General features: G+C 47.1%; 1 long non-coding RNA gene across 1 annotated transcript; it reads right to left on the bottom strand.

Moving 5' to 3' along the window:
• Positions 1 to 13,832: 13,832 nt before the first annotated feature.
• On the bottom strand, positions 13,833 to 20,775 carry LOC310842212. The gene is made up of 3 exons (XR_014563003.1): positions 20,587 to 20,775; positions 15,856 to 15,933; positions 13,833 to 14,255 (listed from the first exon to the last, which is right to left on the bottom strand). It is a non-coding gene; the product is annotated as an uncharacterized lncRNA (long non-coding RNA).
• Between the last annotated feature and the right edge of the window lie 112 nt (positions 20,776 to 20,887).

Raw genomic sequence — 20,887 nt, 5'->3', positions numbered from 1 at the left:
ATCACACCTTATTTTTGAACCACACTAAGTCTCCCCCAGGGAGGTGGGGGACTCGCCTTCGATGGAGGTTTTAAAGCAGAGTTTGGATGGCTATCTTTCAAGGATGCTTTAGTTGAGATTCCTTCATGGCAGGGAATTGGACATGGTGACCCTCAAGGTCCCTTCCAACCATAGCTGTCAACTTTTCCCTTTTCTTGCGAGGAATCCTATTTGGAATAAAGGAATTTAAAAAAGAGAGAGAAACATTGACAGTTCTGCTTCCAACTTAAGGTTGCCATATTTCAAACAGTGAAAATCCAGACAGACAAGTTGTTGAGCTTTTTTAAAGCAAAATCACACAAAATAGGTTTTTGAGCTATTTTTATGAAAAATCGGCACTACCGACATGGGGATTTTCCTGGACATTTCCCCCAATTTCTGCCCGGGCACTGCTGCCAACTGCAGTGTTTTGGATATGTCCAGGAAATCCCAGACAAATAGCAACCCTCTTCCAACTATACAGTTCTATGATTTCATTATTCTAATCCACCAGAAATCAGCAGGTTCCAAACCAATCAAGAAATCAGTCAACTAGAATTTAGCTAGAGAAGGTAAGCCTCAGTAAGTATGGACAATGGTCAGGAATAGTTAAATTATGTGACAGATAACAGACTTGGAGAACATTCCGGATCGGAACGGAGTCAGAGGAAGCTGCGCTGATAAAAAGACAGTTGGGAAAATATATATTAACAAAGCTGTATTCGACAGATGAAAGTATATGATGTTTGACATGATTGAGAATTGTGGACTCAGGGGCGGGAATTATAAAGCGTCAAAATCGAGATGTGGGAAATATGGAAACAACGAGAAGAGGCAGGACTGGGATGTGGAGATATGTGGAGATATGCCGTGAAAAATTAATAATTATAATTTGGACTATAATTTGGTCTTTTTTATTTTTAGTTTTTTATTTTAATTGGAGTATTATGATTGGATATATTAATTGGATGTTTTTTATTGGAAAATCAATAAAAATGATTTTTTTTAAAAAAAAGGAATAGTTAAATTATGGAGTCATTTTCCCCAGGAGGCACCAAATCAATGGAGGATAAAGCTCTCCACAGCTGCTAGCCTGATGACTATGTTCTACCTCCACTGTCAGAAGGCAGTATTGCTTCTGAATACCCGTTGCCGGCAATTGCAGGTGGGGCAGAGTGCTGTTGCACTAACGTATGTCCCACTGGTGGTCTTCCTACAGGGACATCTGGTTGGCTACTGTGCAAACAGGATGCCGGACTAGATGAGCCATTGAGCTGATCCAGCAGCCTCCTCTTCTTATGTTCTCATGGATGGATCCAACTACAGCTGAAGGAAAAACACGCTGGCTACCTCTAAGCTTGAGTAAAATTCAGACCACCTTTCCTTGTGATTCGGAGTGTTGTCTGTGTTGTGTATTGAGTCAAAGGATTTTATATCTGCATTATTATTGTCTGTATTTGCATTAGGGTAAAGTAACTGCCTTTTGATTCCAGAGGGTACAGCTACTATTGGTTCATTTAAACTGCTGTATTTGGATCCTCTGTCTTATTGGTTTCCTCCAAAAGGCAGGACTGTGATTGCCTGATATTGTTCCCTCCAAAATGTATCCTTTCTAGTTTGTTCCCTGTCCCTATAAATGTAGCTCTCCCCTCCTCAGTCTTCAGTCTTGTTGCTTTAATAAAGAAGTGTTACTAGAGAACTGTCTCCAGCATATTATGTCAAGAGAGCTGAAATCACAAACCCCACGTCACAACAGTCTGTGTCATGGAATTCTACTCAATATTGATCCAGAGCAGATCTCAACATAGAGTTAGCAGAGTAAAAGCTTGAACATGTTGCAGCCTTCCCCCAAAAGATAGACCAGAGGCAATCATATTTCATCCAGCAGAGCTTTACTGCTACTGAAGGCTGTGGGTCCTCAGATGTTGTTGAACTACAACTCCCATCACCCCTAGCTAGCAAGGCCAGAGCTCAGGGATGATGGGAGTTGTAGTCCAACAGTATCTGGGGACCCACAGCTTGAGAACCACTGGAAACCTTAACACTAAGAATGCTATGTACAGAACACAAGTATCAGAGGTATCTATTGGAAAGGGCTTGTGACACTGGCAATGACAAGCAGCTACAACCCAATTCCAAATTGTTACAGGAAAACAAGCCCGCAGGCCAACCTGTAACATATCACATAGGTATCACAGATCCCAACACATGCCACGTTCGAGAGAAAGATGTGTTGCGTTCATTTTTATTTTTATTTCTTTAGTAATTCAGGCTATCAACCCAAATCTGTCACATCAAGGCATATACATTTTCAGCTTCTTGACAGGGACTCTGAATTGCAGTGCAAGGAACTGCCAATTACACAGAACCCAAACCCCCACATTGTACAAAATATGTCTTTGTATCTTCTGGTCCTCGTCCCATTATTTATTAGCTCGAGATCCAAGTGTTTACAAGAGGGCCTGGATTTAAAGTACAAATCATCACATCTCACAGAAACAGATACTAAAAATTATGTGTGTTTTTCTTTTGTAACATCTAATTTTACAGCGTCATCTGCGCAGGCTGGGGGGGGGGATAAAGGTTTCCTTGTAGGTCCCATTCCACAAGATAGCATACTGGAGCAAGTGTAAGTGCCTCAGGACCTCATAAAGGCCCAGGACTGGTCTGCCTCAGATGTGGTTCTCCATCCCTATCATCAGAAAAATCAGCCGTGAGTGTACATGTGCACGCACACAACACCACAATAAATGGTAGCCACACATCACTCTTAAGGACCTACCACTAACCTGATCATTACCAGTTACAGATAGGTAGCCGTGTTGGTCTGCCATAGTCAAAACAAAAAATCCCTTCCAGTAGCACCTTAAAGACCAACTAAGTTAGTTCTAGGTATGAGCTTTCGTGTGCATGCACACGTCTTCAGTTACACTGAAACAGAAGTCACCAGACCCTTCTATTATACATGACAAAGCCATTTTTCACCTTCTCACCCCTTGCTTTTCCCTGTAAGACCTATTGCAGTCGTCAACAGGCTCATCACAGCTATCTGCCAATTACCCATTCCCACCACCCTTCTGAGTAATACCCCTCCCCACCTTCTCACTATATAGAAGGGTCTGGTGACTTCTGTTTCAGTGTATCTGAAGAAGTGTGCATGCACACGAAAGCTCATACCTAGAACTAACTTAGTTGGTCTTTAAGGTGCTACTGGAAGGGATTTTTTGTTTTGACTGATCATTACCATGCACCAGAGCCATTCTGGATTCCTTTATAGGGCCTTCCTCATCTTTTTACTTGCTAGGGTTCATTTGTGGCACCTCTGGTGAGTTCAATGAGCTGAATGTATTACTCCACATCAGGGTGAAGGCAAACGTAACATTTAAAGAGAGGTTTGATGGTGCAGTTGCTGCCTTCCAAACATTTTTCTGTCCCAAGGCGAGTTTCCCCCCAAAAAAGTATGGCTTCCTACTTCAATTTGCCCCAGAAGGAATCTGCTGTGATGGGCACCAATTAGCTAGAATCTTTGAGACTACCAGAACATTTCTTCCTCTCCCCACACCATCCCTGGATCAATTCTGTAAGGTTTTGTTTTTTTAATGATCTGGAAGGATAAGGTGGTTATGCACTCCCTAATTCCAAGAAGAGTCCCATGGCAGCACTACATGGTTTACAGAGCACTTTTCTCCTGCACTGGTGGGGAACTTGAGATGATGTCCACTTACCTGAGACCAAGCCCCTTCAGTGGGACATAATTCTCTGCAGACCTGCATACGATTGCACTGAAGATTGCTTTGGAGACTTGCACACCCATGCATAAGATTGCGTCGAAGGCTTACAGATTTGCCTTATTTGCAAATTATTGGCTTCAGTGAAGGCAAGCAGGAGATCCACTACATCATCTCAGGTCTCCTAAGAGACTGTTTTCAGCCATCTCACAGCTCTCTCCTTCCTTCCTTCCTTCCATCCCTCTCTCTGGGACCCACTGTAGATTATTATAGTTTAGATAGACAGACTGGCCACCTTTTCTTTTTCTGAAGAAGAAGTAACCACAAGAGCTCAGTCTGGACTGTTAACAGAATATTGGTGCTAATCTGGATCACCAGTACTTTCTAAATGGGGGCCTGCAGCTGCTTTTTTCTTCACCATAAAAGTGGGCAATTTAACCGTATTTGTTTTTGTTTTTCAAAGTATGAATAGCACAGAATGTAGTTTAACTCTCTGTCTCCAGATTCAAAAACTGGCAAGCTGCTCTGGCACTCGCCATGCTGTCCCGTTGCGCCAGAAACGGTTTAGTCATTCTGGCCACATGACCCAGAAAGCTGTCTGTGGACAAAGGCCAGCTCCCTTGGCCTGAAGCGAGATGAGCGCCGCAACCCCAGAGTCGCCTTTGACTGGATTTAACCATCCAGGGGTCTTTTTCCTTTACCTTGTCTATTATTTTATCAAAAGTATTTCAGTGGAATCAAATAAAGGAAAAATAAAAAGTGCATTAAAAAGAAAAGGAAAAAATGTTTAATATATCACTATATATGCAAGCAACTCTTTGACATCTGGTAGGAGGGCATTCCACATTGCAGGTGCCACTACCAAGAAGGCCCTCTGCCTGCTTCCCTGTAACCTCATTTCTCACAGTGAGGGAACCGCTGGAAGCCCCTCGGAGCTGGACCTCAGTGTCCACAATAAACAATGCAGGTGGAGATATTCCTTCAGGTATACAGGGCCAAGGCCATTTAGGGCTTTATTCCTTCACGTGTTAAGAGAATTGATCCTAAACACTAAATAACAGGATCTGGGGCTACGATCCAGTCATGTAGATTTAAATTAAACCTCCTGGTTGGTCTGCTGCCTCCGAGACCACTACCTGCTACCCGGACCAAGGGTACTGCCTGTTCTGCAGTCAGCAGGCCCTGCAGGGCAAATGATGACTTCTTAATAACTGAAACTTCAGGAGGTTTCTTTTCATTAGCATCAAAGCAGCAGTTCGTTCTAACACAGTTTGCACTATCGAGCCGCTAAAGGGTGCTTTAGCATTCCAAATCTGCACTGGCAAAATTTATGGGAAAGGGAAGGAAAACAAGGCCCCATAAACTCAAAGCACATTATTCATGGCTTCCTGTACCATACGTTTAAAGCACACTTTATACCAAAGCGTCCTGGGAACTGCAGCTTCTTAAGGGTGCTAAGAGTTGTTAATAGACCCCTTATTCCCCTCGCACAGCTGCAATTCCCAGAGTTCCCGGAGAAGAGGAGGTCAATCGTTAAACCGCTCTGAGTGTTGTAGCTCTATGAAGCGAAGGGGGGGGGTTCCTCCTAAGAACTCTCAGGACCCTTAACAAGGTAGAGTTCATAGCATTCTTTGGGGGAAGCCATGACTGTTTAAAGTGGCATCGTAGTCTTTTTAACAAACACACATTGCTCCCTCAAAGAAACCTGGGGTTTCATTTGTAGCTGCTCTTCCCAAAGCAACATGTGAAGCTGAACAGCTATCCTTTGAAACCCCCCGTTATGAAATTCAAACTAAAAAATACATACAGTAATGCATGCATATGTGTGTGTCTGTGTGTGTATGATAAAAATGCATATATTCAATGAACATGACATGCAAAAATGTGTTATAGTAGGATAAACTGCATACAAAAATGTGTATACCGGTATTTGGCAAAATTGCACTCAGAAATGTATATGTGCGTGCACACTGTTGATTAGGAGATTGTGCGTATTAAAATGCTGGTGATTTTTTAAAAAGAACAAACTGAGAAACAGTTGAGTTGAAATTGGCATGTCCCTCCATCCCTCCAAGGTGGAGCTAATGGGAGACGGCAGTCCAACGAAATCTGGAGAGCAACAGGTTTCTCCTCCCTGTATGTTTTAGAAACCTTCCTCTAGCTCTCTCACTATGGACCGATCCACATGCTGAAGTTGGCTGAGGTGAAAAAGAGATGAGAAAGTGCTATTGTGCGGCAGTCCTGCTAGCGGGCTCCCCATAGGCATTTGGGTGGGCCTCTGTAGGAATGGGATGCTGGACTCAAGGGGCCCTCAACCTCACCTGGCAGGGCTCCTCCCGTGTTCTGAGCCTGCACATTGAAAATCAGTCGATGCACCTCCTGTTGTGTATGGAGGGAAAGTGTATATCTAAATAGAACCCCTTTCGCCTCCCTAAAAGTGTAGCCTGTGAGGGCAAAGCATCCAATAACGGGATAGCAGCAGAAATGCTATAATCCGGATTGTAATTTTCCATTTCTGCAGCCAAGTCTTTTCAGCCTCTCGATAACAATGCACGTTGGTAACGGTTGCTACCATGCTTTCCGCATCATCTTTACTTTTCATTCTGTGCAATTTCTCAGCATGTTTCAAGAACAAAACAGTTCTTTGTGATCGTATTGTAGAGTCTTAATAAGCAGATGCTGCACCCCGGGGGTGGGGGGCAGCGGCGCTGTGGTTTTTCTTTAAATTATGAAGAAGAGCGTAACTTTTTAGAAACCTTTGTGCCTTTTTCTGAAAATTAGAAAACTGTTGCCTCTGGTGAACTGCTCCCAAAGCTGGCTAATCCCTTTGAAAGTAGTGAACGGGCATCTGCTATTTTCTCTTCTTGTTAAAGGCATTGTGTGTTGAAGGAACAGCAGCGCACCTGAGATACTTCTGTGATGAACTGAGAGCGATGAATGTGCAAACAAAGCTCTATGAAAAGATCCCTGGTGAGGTAACAGCCATGCAGGAGCATCTGTTTTGCATGCTGAAGGCCCTAAATTCAATCCCCTACATCAGTCCAGGGAGAACCTCCTGCCTGTAAAACCTGCCAGCCAGTGTCAAGCAATACTGAACTAGATCCAGTGGTGTCCAAAAGGACTGAGGTGGTTGACCTTTTTTAATGATTTTACCCCAAAGTTGTTGAGCTTTTCTTAGGGTTGAAGATGTTCACGGTTTTTTTAGGATTTACCCCAGGAAATAAACTGTCACAGGGGCCAGATTAAACCAACTAGTGGGCCATATTAGGCCCCCAAAATGGACTTTGGAGACCAATGACTCAGTATATAGAATCATAGAGTTGGAAGAGACCACAAGGGCCATCGAGTCCAACCCCCTGCCAAGCAGGAAACACCATCAGAGCACTCCTGACATATGGTTGTCAAGCCTCTGCTTAAAGACCTCCAAAGAAGGAGACTCCACCACACCCCTTGGCAGCAAATTCCACTGTCGAACAGCTCTTACTGTATGGTCTTTTAAGAAGTCCCTGCACAGGGTAAAGGGTAACTACAGTAACTATCATGCATGTTCCCTCAAGTCAGGAAGGCAAAAACTTTGATGAGAACTCTTCCTTCTACAAATAAGCCTTAGGACATCAACTCCCATCATCCCTAGCTACCAGTCGTCAGGAATGATGGGAATTGTAGTCCAAAAACAGCTGGAGACCCAAGTCTGGGAGACCCTGTCTTAAAGTTATGGTCTGGGAAAGGCTCCTGGGGCTGGAGGGTGGGGCAAGGCAGGATGGAAAAGCCATTGCCTGATGGCCAGCACAAAATCTCTCTTCCCCATTGTTATGATTTAAATAGAAATACAATACATCTCGGTGCTCATCTCGCTTTAGTGGCCAAGGGTCATGTGGCCAGCATGATTAAGCCACTTCTGGCGAACCAGAGCAGCGCACGGAAACACCGTTTACCTTCCCGCCTATTTATCTGCTTGCACTTTGATGTGCTTTCGAACTGCTAGGTTGGCGGGAGCAGGGACCGAGCAACAGGAGCTCACCCCGTTGCAGGGATTCAAACCGCCGACCTTCCGATTGGCAAGCCCTAGGCTCTGTGATTTAACCCACAGCGCCACCCATGTCCCTTTACATCTCACTATAGTGGGGACTATATGCTGCTCAGTCAGTTATCAGGTGCTGAGAGCTGGTGGGCAACATCAAGGCCTCTCCAGCTCTCCCTTTGTGAGTTCTTTTTGTTCCGTCTCAATAGGCAATTGAAATATACTCAGAGTCGCAAAGTGATTTCATGCTCTTTATTCAGCTCATAGTGGTGAGGAGGAATGAAAATGTCCCCTCAAAGTATCTGCTTTATATACATTATTTACACAATGGGCTGCACATGATTGGCTAATTCCGGAATTCTACTGTAAGCCAATCAGGTTGTGGATTCACTTCTATCTGGAGCATGATTGGGTGGTTCCTGCTAACCAATCATACTGCTGCATTGTTCTAGGACCAATCAGACTGCTGCATTCTGAATCCTATTGTTCTAGGACCAATCAGACTGCTGCCTTTTGGAGCCTATTGTTCTAGGACCAATCAGACTGCTGCAGTTTGGATCCTATTCAACTCAGTACATAACACCCCTCCCCTCTAAGTTCCAGTCCGGCCCGGGAGGTCGCATTCATAGTCCTCAAGGTACGCCGGCGGCCTACGTGTGCGTTGCGGCCTGGGGTGTTCCCTGGTCCGGGGTTCAGGTTCTGGCTCGTGTTCCAAGGATGCTGGCTGTGATGGGGCTGTTTGGTCTGGCGCAACCGGCTCACTCAGTCGTGGTTCTGGTTCCGGTGTCCTTTCGGCCTCACGGGTCCTCTCTGTATTTACTGATTCTGCCTCTCCTGCTTGCCCCTGCTGCTCTATGGGCCTCACTGCCCCACTGTTCCCTTGGGACTCCTCTGACCTGTCCTCCTCTTCCTGGTTTTCTCCCGGGAATCGTCGCCGTATCTGGTCGCAGTGGTGGCGCCAGCATTGCCCCCCATCTGTTAGCACCTTGTACGACACGGGGCCAGTGACCCTGGTGACTGTGGCGGGTACCCATGCAGGGCCTGCCCCAAAATTCTTTGCGTACACTGGGTCCTGGGCCTCGAAGGTCCGGGGGTTCCTGCCTTCCCCCACCACTACCTCATCCTGAGCTCTATCGGGGTGAAGGCGGTCCAATCTGATTGCAAGGCGCCGACCCATTAGTAGTTCAGCGGGGCTCCGGCCAGTCGTTGAGCTGGGGGTGCTGTGCTGTGCTAGAAGGAATGTGGCAAGGCGGTACTCCCAATCCCCTTGTGTCATGCGGCGAAGGGTGTCCTTGGTGGTCCGCACCATGCGTTCTGCTTGGCCATTGGTGGCCGGGTGGAATGGCGCCGAACGGATGTGGCGGATGGCGTTCTGCACTGTGAAGGTTTGAAATTCTCCTGACATAAATGCAGACCCGTTGTCTGAGACGAGAGTGTCAGGGAGCCCGTGGGTTGCAAACAGCCTGCGTAGTACCCGGATGGCTGCGGACGTAGAAGTGGACGGTACCAGTGCGACTTCCAGCCATTTGGTGTAGGAGTCCACCACTATGAAGAATGTTTTCCCCTGAAAGGGGCCAGCGAAGTCCACATGCAGGCGTGACCATGGTGCTCGGGCGGACTCCCATGACTGGACTGGGGCCCTTGGGGGATCTGGGCGGGATTCTTGGCAGGCCTGGCAGTGTTTGATCCAGGCCTCTATCTCTCCGTCGATCCCCGGCCACCACACGTAACTCCTGGCAAGGGCCTTCATTCTTACTACCCCTGGGTGTGTCTCGTGTAGGGCTGTGAGGACCCTTTTGCGGAGGGGCTGGGGAACAACGACCCTGCTTCCCCATAACAGGCACCCCTTGTGGGCTGACAGTTCATGTTTGCAGGTTGTGTAGCCGGCGAATTCTGGCCCGGGGCTGCTGCTGGGCCATTCCCTCCACACCCAGTCCAGGACCCGGGAGATGACCCTATCTTTCTTCGAATGGTGTGCAACTTCTTGTGCCTGAATGGGGCGGTCAGGAAGCAGCTCCAGGCTCATAACCTCTTGTGCAGGTGCTGGGTCGGGGCCTGTTTCCGGTAGTGGTAGCCTGCTGAGGGCGTCTGCATGGCCCATCGCCTTTCCAGGGCGGTGAATCAGTGCATACTGGTAGCTGGCAAGGAAAATTGACCACCTGAGGACGCGAGGAGACAGCACTTGGGGGGTCTGCTTCTCGGGGGCAAACAAGCCAAGCAACGGCTTGTGGTCAGTCACCACGGTGAAGGGCCGCCCGTACAAGAAATCATGGAATTTTTTTACTCCCTTCACGATTGCCAGACCCTCCTTGTCGATTTGCGAGTAGTTCCGCTCGGTTTCGTTGAGTGTCTGGGAAACGCATGCTACCGGTACCTCTCTTCCATCCGGGAGTTGGTGTCCCAGGACAGCGCCGATGCCATAGGGCGAGGCGTCGCATGCTAGCACCACCGGCAGCCTCTCGTCGAAGTGTGCCAGGACCAAGTTTGAGACAAGCAAGTCCTTGACTGCCTGGAATGCGGCTTCCTGGCGCTGGCCCCACACCCAAGGGGCCCACTTGTCCAGGAGTCTGTGTAGGGGCTCCACTACCGCCACCTTGTGGGGAAGGAAGGAATGGTAAAAGTTCAATAGTCACAAGAAGGCCTGAAGTTCAGTCTTGTTCTTGGGCGCTGGGGCATCACAAATGGCCCGTACCTTGTCCCCAGTCGGGTGGACCCCTTCTGCGTCCACCATAAATCCCAGAAAGTCCACTTGAGGCACTCCTAGTAGACATTTTTCCCGCTTCACCTTGAGACCCGCCATCTGGAAACGGTGCAGAACGGTGCGGAGACGGTCCTCAAACTGTTATTCTAAAGCAGCAATGCTGCAGCAAGCAAAGGCTCTAGCAGCTCAGTCTGCTGCTTGTGGCTGGAAAGCCAAACAGGAAGTATGTGACTGTTGCCATGAAAACGAAGGGGCAGTCCATTCTCCTTATTGAGCACAGGATGTGAGCTCAGGATGTGTCATATGACCTGTACAGGATGTACATGGGTGGAGTTTGAAGTTTCTCTCTGTTTGTTGAAGAGAGCAGACATCTTTTACTGTATGACTGCTAAAGACAGGAATAAAAGCATGTAGTTACATTTCTGTCTGAGTCTGATTCCCCTCCCTGGGGATATGCAGGGAGCAGGGAGGAGGAGAAGCAGTTGGTGTGTTTTTCTCACAGCCTGAGGAAAATCGCCGGAACGGACCTCGTATGTTTTTCCTGCCGGGAGTCGCCGGAGGGAGGTCAAAGGAATTCAGCCGGTGCCTGAACAGATAGGCACATACCTCTGACCGGGCTAGAATTCCAACACAAACTCCTCTGGTGTGGGCCCGGCAATCAACACATCATCGAAGAAGGGGGTGACACCAGGAATCCCTTTAAGGAGAGAGTCCATTAGATTCTGGAATATGCCTGGTGCCACGCTGACACCGAATTGCAGCCACTTTACCCTGAACGCTCCTCTGTGCGTCACAATCGTCTGTGCCTCTGCTGTGGCCTCATCTACTGGCAGCTGTTGATATGCTTGGGCCAAGTCCAGCTTGCCAAAAATTTTCGACCCAGCCAGGGTGGCAAGGACATGGCTGACCACTGGCACTGGGTATGCATGGGCCGTGAGGGCCTTGTTTATGGTACATTTGTAGTCTGCGCAAATGCGGACTGAACCATTAGGCTTGACGGGTGTGACGATTGGGGTTTCCCAGGGGGCATTAGGCACCAGCTCCAGCACTCCTTGCTCCACGAGTCGGTCCAATTCCTCGTCTATACGGGGTTTCAGGGCGAACGGGACCCAGCGGGCCTTGAGCCTGACCGGTCGTACTGCGGGGTCAAGCTGTAGAACAATGGGGGGGCCGTATACTGTCCCAATTTCCCATCGAAAACCCCCGGAAACTCCTTGCATATGGCGTCCATGTCCACTTGTAAGCTCATGTGGTTCACCCCGGTGACGGCTAGCCCCAGTGGTCCAAACCATGTCAATCCCAGTAAGCTAATGTAGGGGCCCTTGACCACAAGCAAGTCCAGTTGCCGCGTACGCCCTCGGTATTGCACCCTGAAGGTCCCCACCCCCATTGTGGGGACCTTGCGTTTCTGGAAGTCCCGGAGGGTGAATGGGGCCGGCCTGAGTTTGGGACCCCCAGTAGGACACAGTTTCCTTAAGGTCCTTGCCGAGATTATGGATAGAGTTGAACCCGTGTCAAGCTCCATGCGGCATGGGGCCCCCTCTATCTGTACCTCTACATAAATTTTCTCTACGTTGGGGTGGGGCAACTGGTATACCTGGAAGTCCGTGAGATCCGTCAAGTTGCCTTGGTGCGTTGGGCCCCGGGACCTGGAGCTCTTGGATTGGTCATCTGATGCCTGGTGTCGGGTGGGCCGAGCCCGACACACCCGGGCGATGTGTCCCAATTTTCTGCACTGCCTGCACTCTGCGTTGCGGAAACGGCACGTCCTCCTCTCGTGACTTTCTCCACAGCTTGCGCAGTTCCCTCCTTCTCGTCGAGGCAGCTGTGGTATGTGGGCTGCTTGAGTGTGCTGCTGTACTCGGTGCACCTCCTCCCTGTTGGATCCTGAGTCGTCGGTGAGGTCTTCGTGGTGGACCCTCGGTTGGGACGGCTGGCTCGGCCGTGCCTCTTGTGTCGACCTCTCGGCAGCTTCCGTTGCCAGGGCCTCCTCCAGAGCAACCTGGAACGTTAGGTTCTTCTTATCGTAGAGGCGTCGTTGCAGCTTCTCATCCTTCAGGCCACCGACGAGGCGGTCACGAAGCATGTTCTCCAGCTCTGAGAAGTTGCAGAACCGGGCGGCTTGGTGGAGAGAGGTCACAAACCCAGTTATGGTTTCCCCAGGGGCTTGCCGCTTTGCATAGAAGGCATTTCGACGAGCCACCACTGAGGGCTGTGGCAAAAAGTGCCCCTTCAGCTGTTCCATTATTGTTTTGTATGGAACAGTAGCGACGTCTTCAGGTGCAAGGAGAGCCCGGGCAATTTCAAACGTCTCCTCTCCGCAGACGCTGAAGAATATTGCCCTCTTCTTGGCGTCTTCTTCATCGGTGATCCCTTTGGCTTCTAGGAGGAAGGTGAAACGGGAGGCGTACGCTTCCCAGTCTCCAGATGCTGGGTTGAACGGCGAGAAGCTGCTGTCGGTTGCCATTCTGAGTTCCTTGGGTCCCGGAGCTGAAGCCTGGATACACGGTGCGCGGCAGCGGTGCGGCAGGTGGCGGTGCTGTGTGTGGCAGTCAGCTCAGTGGGATCCCACCTTCGTCGCCAGTGAAATATACTCAGAGTCGCAAAGTGATTTCATGCTCTTTATTCAGCTCATAGTGGTGAGGAGGAATGAAAATGTCCCCTCAAAGTATCTGCTTTATATACATTATTTACACAATGGGCTGCACATGATTGGCTAATTCCGGAATTCTACTGTAAGCCAATCAGGTTGTGGATTCACTTCTATCTGGAGCATGATTGGGTGGTTCCTGCTAACCAATCATACTGCTGCATTGTTCTAGGACCAATCAGACTGCTGCATTCTGAATCCTATTGTTCTAGGACCAATCAGACTGCTGCCTTTTGGAGCCTATTGTTCTAGGACCAATCAGACTGCTGCAGTTTGGATCCTATTCAACTCAGTACATAACAGCAATGCTGTCAAATGCTGGTATTTCTGTAGAACAGGACATATAGCTGCTCTACTTCCGCTTCTGCATCTGTCCTTAACTTTACATTCTCCAAAGGCTTATTGAAGAAGGGGAGCTTGCTAGTATTAGAATTTTCTCCAGCTGCTGGGGGGGGGGGGAGGAATCCCACAAAGTACTTGAGATACAAACATTATGTACTCTCACGGTTTGCTGCTCCTTAATAGGATAGGCTGGTCCACGTCCTTTCATTACTGATCTAGCTCAGGTAATAAACCTCGGGGCTCCATTAAGTTGCTCCATCGCACATTACATCTCCCTCGCCAGCATGAGTTTTCTAGCTTTCTGCAAAATCTCTCTTAAGCATGCTAGACGCCACTCCGAACTCAACTTCTCCTTTTCTCTCCTTTAATCTGAAGTTAATTTACGACACCACACACAAATCGTGGAAATTATTACTTTTGCTAGAGCCTCATTACCGTCTCTTGATACTTTTACTGGTTAAACTTCACACCATTATGTAAAATACCGGGAGCAAAGCGAGGGCTGATTTCCTTAATCCCTTTCAGGCAAAGCCTCAGCTGCATCAACGAGAAATGCGGTTCCACAGGAGAGAACAAAACGAGGCAGCTAAATTAAGATTTGCCTCTTTCGCCATTCAGATGACAAAGTGAGGATTATCTTTCTCGCTTTGTGAGCCTCACCTTTTTATTTTATTTTTCAAACCACAGAAAGAAAAAGAAAATGTTCTGGCTGGTTTATTGAGGCCTCCTACAACGACCGTGATTGCAATTACTGAATTAGGCGACCATTTGCTTTCTTTCCTGGTGGCAGTATTCCTGCAAGAAATGTAGGGGAGTAAGGGGAGAAATTCAGCTTCATTCGTATTTAAATGTAAAGTTACCAAATTCAAATTTCTCAAAACAGTATGTGAAACATAACACAGGTATCCTTCAAAACTTGCACTTTTCCATATTTTGCAACGTGGTTCTCCTGCCAAGCAATGTGAAATGCATATACTGTGGCAAATTGTGTGTACAAAGGAATATTTTAGTGAAAATAAGATGTACCAAAATGCATCATATAAGGGGAAATTTCTTTGCAAAAGGTGCATTTTAGGGAAAATTATACTGTTACAGGCCACCCCAACATTGGCAGCAAAATTCCATAGGTCTTGGCACTTAACCAGGAGGGCTTGTGTTCCTTGCTTTATTCATCAGCCTTAATCTTTATTCATGCTAATTGAGCTGATCACGAGACTTGGGGGGGGGGGGGGGACTGAATGATTTTGAGTTTCTTTGCTTTCTTTCTGGTTTCATATCACCTGGATATTTTTTAGCTCATTGTTGCATCCATGAGGGCTAGCAACATATATATTTATATAAAAATAATAATAAAATGTGAGGTTATCTGTGTCTAGCAGGTGCCTATTTTCTTTCCAAAACGGTTTCTGAGTTACTAGATCCCAAAGCGTCCCTTCTCTTGTTTAGAAGAAAAAGGTGACTTGCCAATCTCGTCACTAAAGCCTTAGAGCCAACTATGCAGAATATCTTCATGGTTACGGTTTGAAATTGGATGGATCAGCCAGTGTGGTGTAGTGGTTAAGAGCAGTGGACTCGTAATCTGGTGAACCAGGTTCGCGTCTCCGCTCCTCCACATGCAGCTGCTGGGTGACCTTGGGCTATCACACGTCTTTGAAGTCTCTCAGCCCCACTCACCTCACAGTGTGTTTGTTGTGGAGGAGGAAGGGAAAGGAGAATGTTAGCCGTTTTGAGACTCCTTTGGGTAGTGATAAAGCGGGATAGCAAATCCAAACTCTTCTACTTCTTCACTTCTCTTACAGGTTCAGCAAGCTTGGGTCCCAAGCATCAATCAATCAGCCAGCCAGCCAGCCAGCCAGCCTCCCAGGTCTCTGCGTGCAGCCTCCTCCAGCCACATGGAGTCCTGCCCCTGCCGTCCTATTCCCAGAAACCCTTGCTCCAAAACCTCTGTTTTAAAAGGACACCTCTTTTAATGTGCTGACATCAAACCCCCTATTATACTGGCAACCTCCCTCTTTCAGTTCTTCTGTTTCTGTCCACTTCTCAGCTGGGGGAAGGACAAGATCTGCCTGGTCAGTTGTTCTTAATGGCTGTCTTTGTGTTCTTAAAGGCACTGCTATCTGCAAATGGGGTAAATTACATGGCATAAACAATTCTGGCTTCTTCTGGTTTTTGGATTGCTCTGCCAGCCACTGGTGCTACACTGACTCTCTTTAAAATGCAACCGTAAGCAAGTTTGCCCTATGTCCTGGACATGTACAGGAGTCAAATGGCGAAACTATTGGGGGAGGGTGATTCAAAAAATCAGCAAAATGTCTGGGTTTTTGCCAACAGAACCAGGAAGCATGTGTTCCCCCCCCAAAAAAAAGTTCAACAGTTTTGAAGCTGACTTCCCTACCTGAAGACAGCAAAGCATTACACAGCTATTCATCTTGATATAGAAAAGATTGCTCTGCCAGCCAGTCACCTCAAGCATCTGCCATAACAAGATAAAGAAGTTAAGCAGACTGTTACGATATGGATGCAATGCAGCTGCAAAGTGCTAGCTTGAGAAGTAAACATAATGGGAATGTTGGGACTGCCCGTGGGAATCAGAGGGACAGTCTATTCACAGTGAGAAGCACCAGAATTAGCTCAGAGTGTAATATGAGCTCTTCCGTTTGTTCCTATCCAGGAAGTGTTTGTCACTAGACTGCTGGAGCTTGAAGAGAGCAGTCACGTTTTTTGTAATGCTGCAAAGACAGAAATAAAGGCATGTAAATACGTTTCTGCCTATCTCTTTCCCCTGCCCAGGGGGGCAGGAAAGAGGGGTGTGTTCTTCACACGTTTGAGAAGAATCGCCGATCGAGACCTTGCCTGCGCCTGCTGGGGAATGCAGCCAGGGAGGTCAACAGGGAATCAAGCCGGGGGCCTAGGAGTGTTGCCAGTTCCTCCTGATAAAGGGCTTGATATCCCAACACAGACATCCATTCAGGCTGGGGAAGGGATTGTATGAAACAACCAGTTTGCAACCGGCACTTTTTGTTGTCCAGTTACTGGACTTTGTTCTCCCCACAGCTTTTGCCAGTTGTGTCCATTAGAGCAGAAACTTAATTAGATACACATAATCTAAGACTAGTTATAAAAACTAAATAACCAGGGGGTTGGGGAGGAGTGGAAGGAAATTATCTGTTATAATTTGTGATGGACCAGCATATATATATATATATATATATATATATATGCTTTCGTAGATTTTCACGGGTACAGGAATGCAGGTTTTGGTGTCCTCGGGTGTCTTAACACCCGAGGACACCAAAACCTGCATATATATATATATATATATATATATATATATATGCTTTCGTAGATTTTCACGGGTACAGGAATGCAGGTTTTGGTGTCCTCGGGTGTCTTCCCGTGTAAAAGTTGGGGTGTCTAGGCGACGTTTCGACGAGGTCTCACTCGTCATCTTCAGGCTGGTGCTTTCGGCTTCTTGTTACTGGAACAGAGCGGGATCTCAATGTTTGAGTTCCTATAAATACTGTAGAGGGGGTGTGGTGTCTAGCCTCCAATGTTCTGGGCAGAGAGGAAGTTCCCAGGCTAGTGTGCCTTTTCTTCTTTTGTTCCTTAATTACTTGAGAGATACCTTGAGTGATTTCTTGAGTGATATCCTGAGTACCACTTAGGTGGGTCATTAGGTGTGGATTAGTTGCTAAAGTCTTTGTGTCTTGACCTCTTGAACTTTGTGAAGAGTTTTCCTGAGAAGATGGCTGTATTGCACTTAGTTGTGCTTTGGCTTGGCTTCGTGTATAGGGGCGAGCTGTGGTTTTGTGGCTTGTGTCAGCCAGATCTGTGTAGGGATTGCAGGGGGGTGCAGCATCCGGAGGTGCCACCATGGATTGGCTACTGGATGGTGTCAGTAATTCATCTGTGGAGAGGGTCTGGGTTTGGGTCTGGTGTGGTTGATTGGTGTTGGCGTTCTGTGTGCCTCTGGATCTGGTGTCAGTTTTTGTGGGGAGGGCTAATTTCCAGATGTCTGGCAAGCGGGATGTGTCGTCACGCTTGTTCATGTTGTGAGGGTGTTTCTCTATCTCGATGGCTTCCATGATTATTCTCTTGTGGTGATGTTCCGTGTTAAAGAGCAATTTGGAATCTGCAAAATTAATTTCGTGTCCTGTTTCTTTCATGTGTTGGAAAAGAGAGGAAGTTTTTTCTTCTTTTTTGACGGCATTCTTGTGTTCTGCGATACGTGCATTTATTCGTCTGTTTGTTTGTCCAATGTACGTGGCTGGGCAGACTTTGCAGGGTATTTCATAGATCCCTTGGTTTTCCAACTGGATTTTATCCTTGGGGTTTCTGAGGATATTGGCTATTTTTTGGTTGGTGCAAAAGGCTGTTTTGATATTGTGTTTATGGAGGATTTTGCTAATTTTATCTGTAGTGCCCTTGATATAAGGAAGGAGGGCCATGCCATTGTTTTCTTCTGTGTCTTGGTTTTTGGGGGGTGTTTCCTTTTGGATTAGCTTCGTAATCCTGTTTTGCTGGTATCCATTGGCAATTAACACATTTGAGAGATTCTGTAACTCAGTTGTCAAGTGGTCTTTGTCAGCCAGGCGTTTGGTTCTGGAGATGAGAGTCTTGGCTACGGAGTTTATTTGTGCAGGGTGGTGGTGTGATTGTGCATGTAAGTAGCGGTTGGTGTGTGTTTTTTTCTGGTAGATAGTGTGTCCTAGGGAGCCATCAGGTTTTTTGTAGATTAGGACGTCAAGGAAGGGAAGTTGGTTGTTGGCTTCTATTTCCATAGTGAATTGTATTTTGGGGTGTAAGTTGTTGAGATGTGTGAGGAAGCTATCCAGTTTTTCCTTCCCGTGTGGCCAAATTACAAAGGTGTCGTCAACATATCTGAGCCAAAGTTTGGGTTTGTGTTCTGACTTGTCTAAAGCATTGGTTTCAAAGTGTTCCATGTACAGGTTTGCGATGACCGGTGAGAGGGGTGATCCCATAGGTGCTCCTTCTATCTGTTTGTATCTTTGTCCATTGTGGATGAAGTACGTGTTGGTTAGGCAGTGGTTGGTCAGGTCCAAGATGTATTCGGGGGGATTGTATTTGTTTTGAATAGCTGTCAAGGCTTCATTAATGGGCACTTGTGTGAAGAGAGATACAACATCGAAGCTCACAAGTAGGTCATTAGGATGTAGGTTTTGCTTCTTTATTGTTTCTATGAACTGGAAGGAGTTTGGTACGTGTGAAGAGATGGATTCTGCATAGGGCTGAAGTTGCTTGGCGAGAAATTTAGCGAGATTTTGTAGAGGTGAGCCTATGGAGCTGACTATTGGTCTGAGTGGTGTTCCTTCTTTGTGTATCTTGGGGAGGCCGTAGAGTTTGGGGCATCTGGATGATTTTTCTCTGGGGATGATTCTTAGCTGGATTTCTTCACTGATAGGAGAGGCTTTTATTTTGGATTTGGTGGTTTTTTCCAGATAGGTGGTGGGATCTGTTTTTATAGGTTTGTAGGCAGGATCTTGGAGTAGCTTTGATAGTTTTGCTTGGTACACAAGCACAACTAAGTGCAATACAGCCATCTTCTCAGGAAAACTCTTCACAAAGTTCAAGAGGTCAAGACACAAAGACTTTAGCAACTAATCCACACCTAATGACCCACCTAAGTGGTACTCAGGATATCACTCAAGAAATCACTCAAGGTATCTCTCAAGTAATTAAGGAACAAAAGAAGAAAAGGCACACTAGCCTGGGAACTTCCTCTCTGCCCAGAACATTGGAGGCTAGACACCACACCCCCTCTACAGTATTTATAGGAACTCAAACATTGAGATCCCGCTCTGTTCCAGTAACAAGAAGCCGAAAGCACCAGCCTGAAGATGACGAGTGAGACCTCGTCGAAACGTCGCCTAGACACCCCAACTTTTACACGGGAAGACACCCGAGGACACCAAAACCTGCATATATATATATATATATATCACCTAGCACTGCAAGCATTAAACATATTTTTAGCACAAGCACTGAGTTTATTACCACAGATTGATGCAAAAGATCCAGAGTGAGGAAGATAACCTCACATTATCCATCTGTTTTCCAACAAAATGTATTGTTATGGGTTTGTGGGGGTGCCAGATCCTCATACAGTGGTACCTTGGGTTACATACGCTTCAGGTTACATACGCTTCAGGTTACAGACTCCGCTAACCCAGAAATAGTACCTTGGGTTAAGAAATTTGCTTCAAGGTGAGAACAGAAATAGTGCTCCTGCGGCGTGGCAGCAGCAGGATGTCCCATTAACTAAAGTGGTGCTTCAGGTTAAGAACAATTTCAGGTTAAGAAAAGACCTCCGGAACGAATTAAGTACTTAACCTGAGGTACCACTGTAATGCCTGGATTTAGTAAAAGTTGGAATTGATCAAGGTTTGATTAAACTTTGCCAAACACGGAAACCCACTGGATCGGCCATTAGCAGGGAACAAAGGTATGGGTGAGTGGGGCCCTTCCTTGCCAGGATTTAGGGCAGGGGTCACAACCTTTTTCAGCTGTCCACCGTCCCTCAGACCATGTGGTGGGCCGGACTATACAGGTATTTTGGAAAAAAAAGAACAAATTCCTATGCCCCATAAATAACCCAGCGAGGCATTTTAAATATAAGGACACATTCTACTCATGTAAAAACATGCTGATTCCCAGACCATCCGTGGGCCGGATTGAGAAGGCGATTGCTCCGGACCTGGCCCCCGGGCCTTAGGTTGCCTACCCCTGGTTTAAGGTTTCAACTTTGAATGACAGGCTAGGGGGAATCCTTGGAGTCAGTTAGCAGGGAGTAGGAGCAGAACTCCAGGTGAGCTGCAGAAGACAGGTTGTAACTGACACACAGGATAGTTTTTTGCAGTCCTTGATTTGTTTTTATATGATTTTATGAGCTGTGTTACTGGGTTTATGTTGTATTTTTGTTTTAATTATGCTGTTCACTTTTTTTTTGTTCAAAACACAAAGTTTTAAAAATAAGTATGGGTTTTATGAATGTTTTAATTAAATAAAAAGCCAGATAAACAGTCCAGGCTCCCTTGCATCCCTTTTGATCCTGCTTTCAAAACACTCCAATTGAAAAAGAGCCTCTTAACGACACTGCTTCATCTACCTCTTTGGCATTTTCCACGTTACCTTGCGCGGGCAGCTGCCCCTCGTAGCCCCGCACATGGGAGATTCCAGGAGCGGCTTTCCGAACCACCCCCGGAAATGTATTGAAAACCACAAGCGGCTTGTTGACCCCCTTTGGGCTGTCTTTACCTAACGCGCGGAGAGGAGTCTTCGGGTCCTAACGGGAAGGCCCCCTCCACTGGGAAGGAGGGGCTGCCCTCAGTACTGCCTGCAGCGCACTCTGAAAATATGGGCAGGCGAGTCGAGGTTCGCCCCCTCCCTCATACCTCCCTGACCGCCGT

The sequence above is a fragment of the Podarcis gaigeae genome (genome assembly GCF_964106915.1).
Source record: "Podarcis gaigeae genome assembly, chromosome: 3".
NCBI lineage: Eukaryota > Metazoa > Chordata > Lepidosauria > Squamata > Lacertidae > Podarcis > Podarcis gaigeae.
Note: the sequence above shows the minus strand (reverse complement) of the source record. Positions and strands in the feature narration are given on the sequence as shown.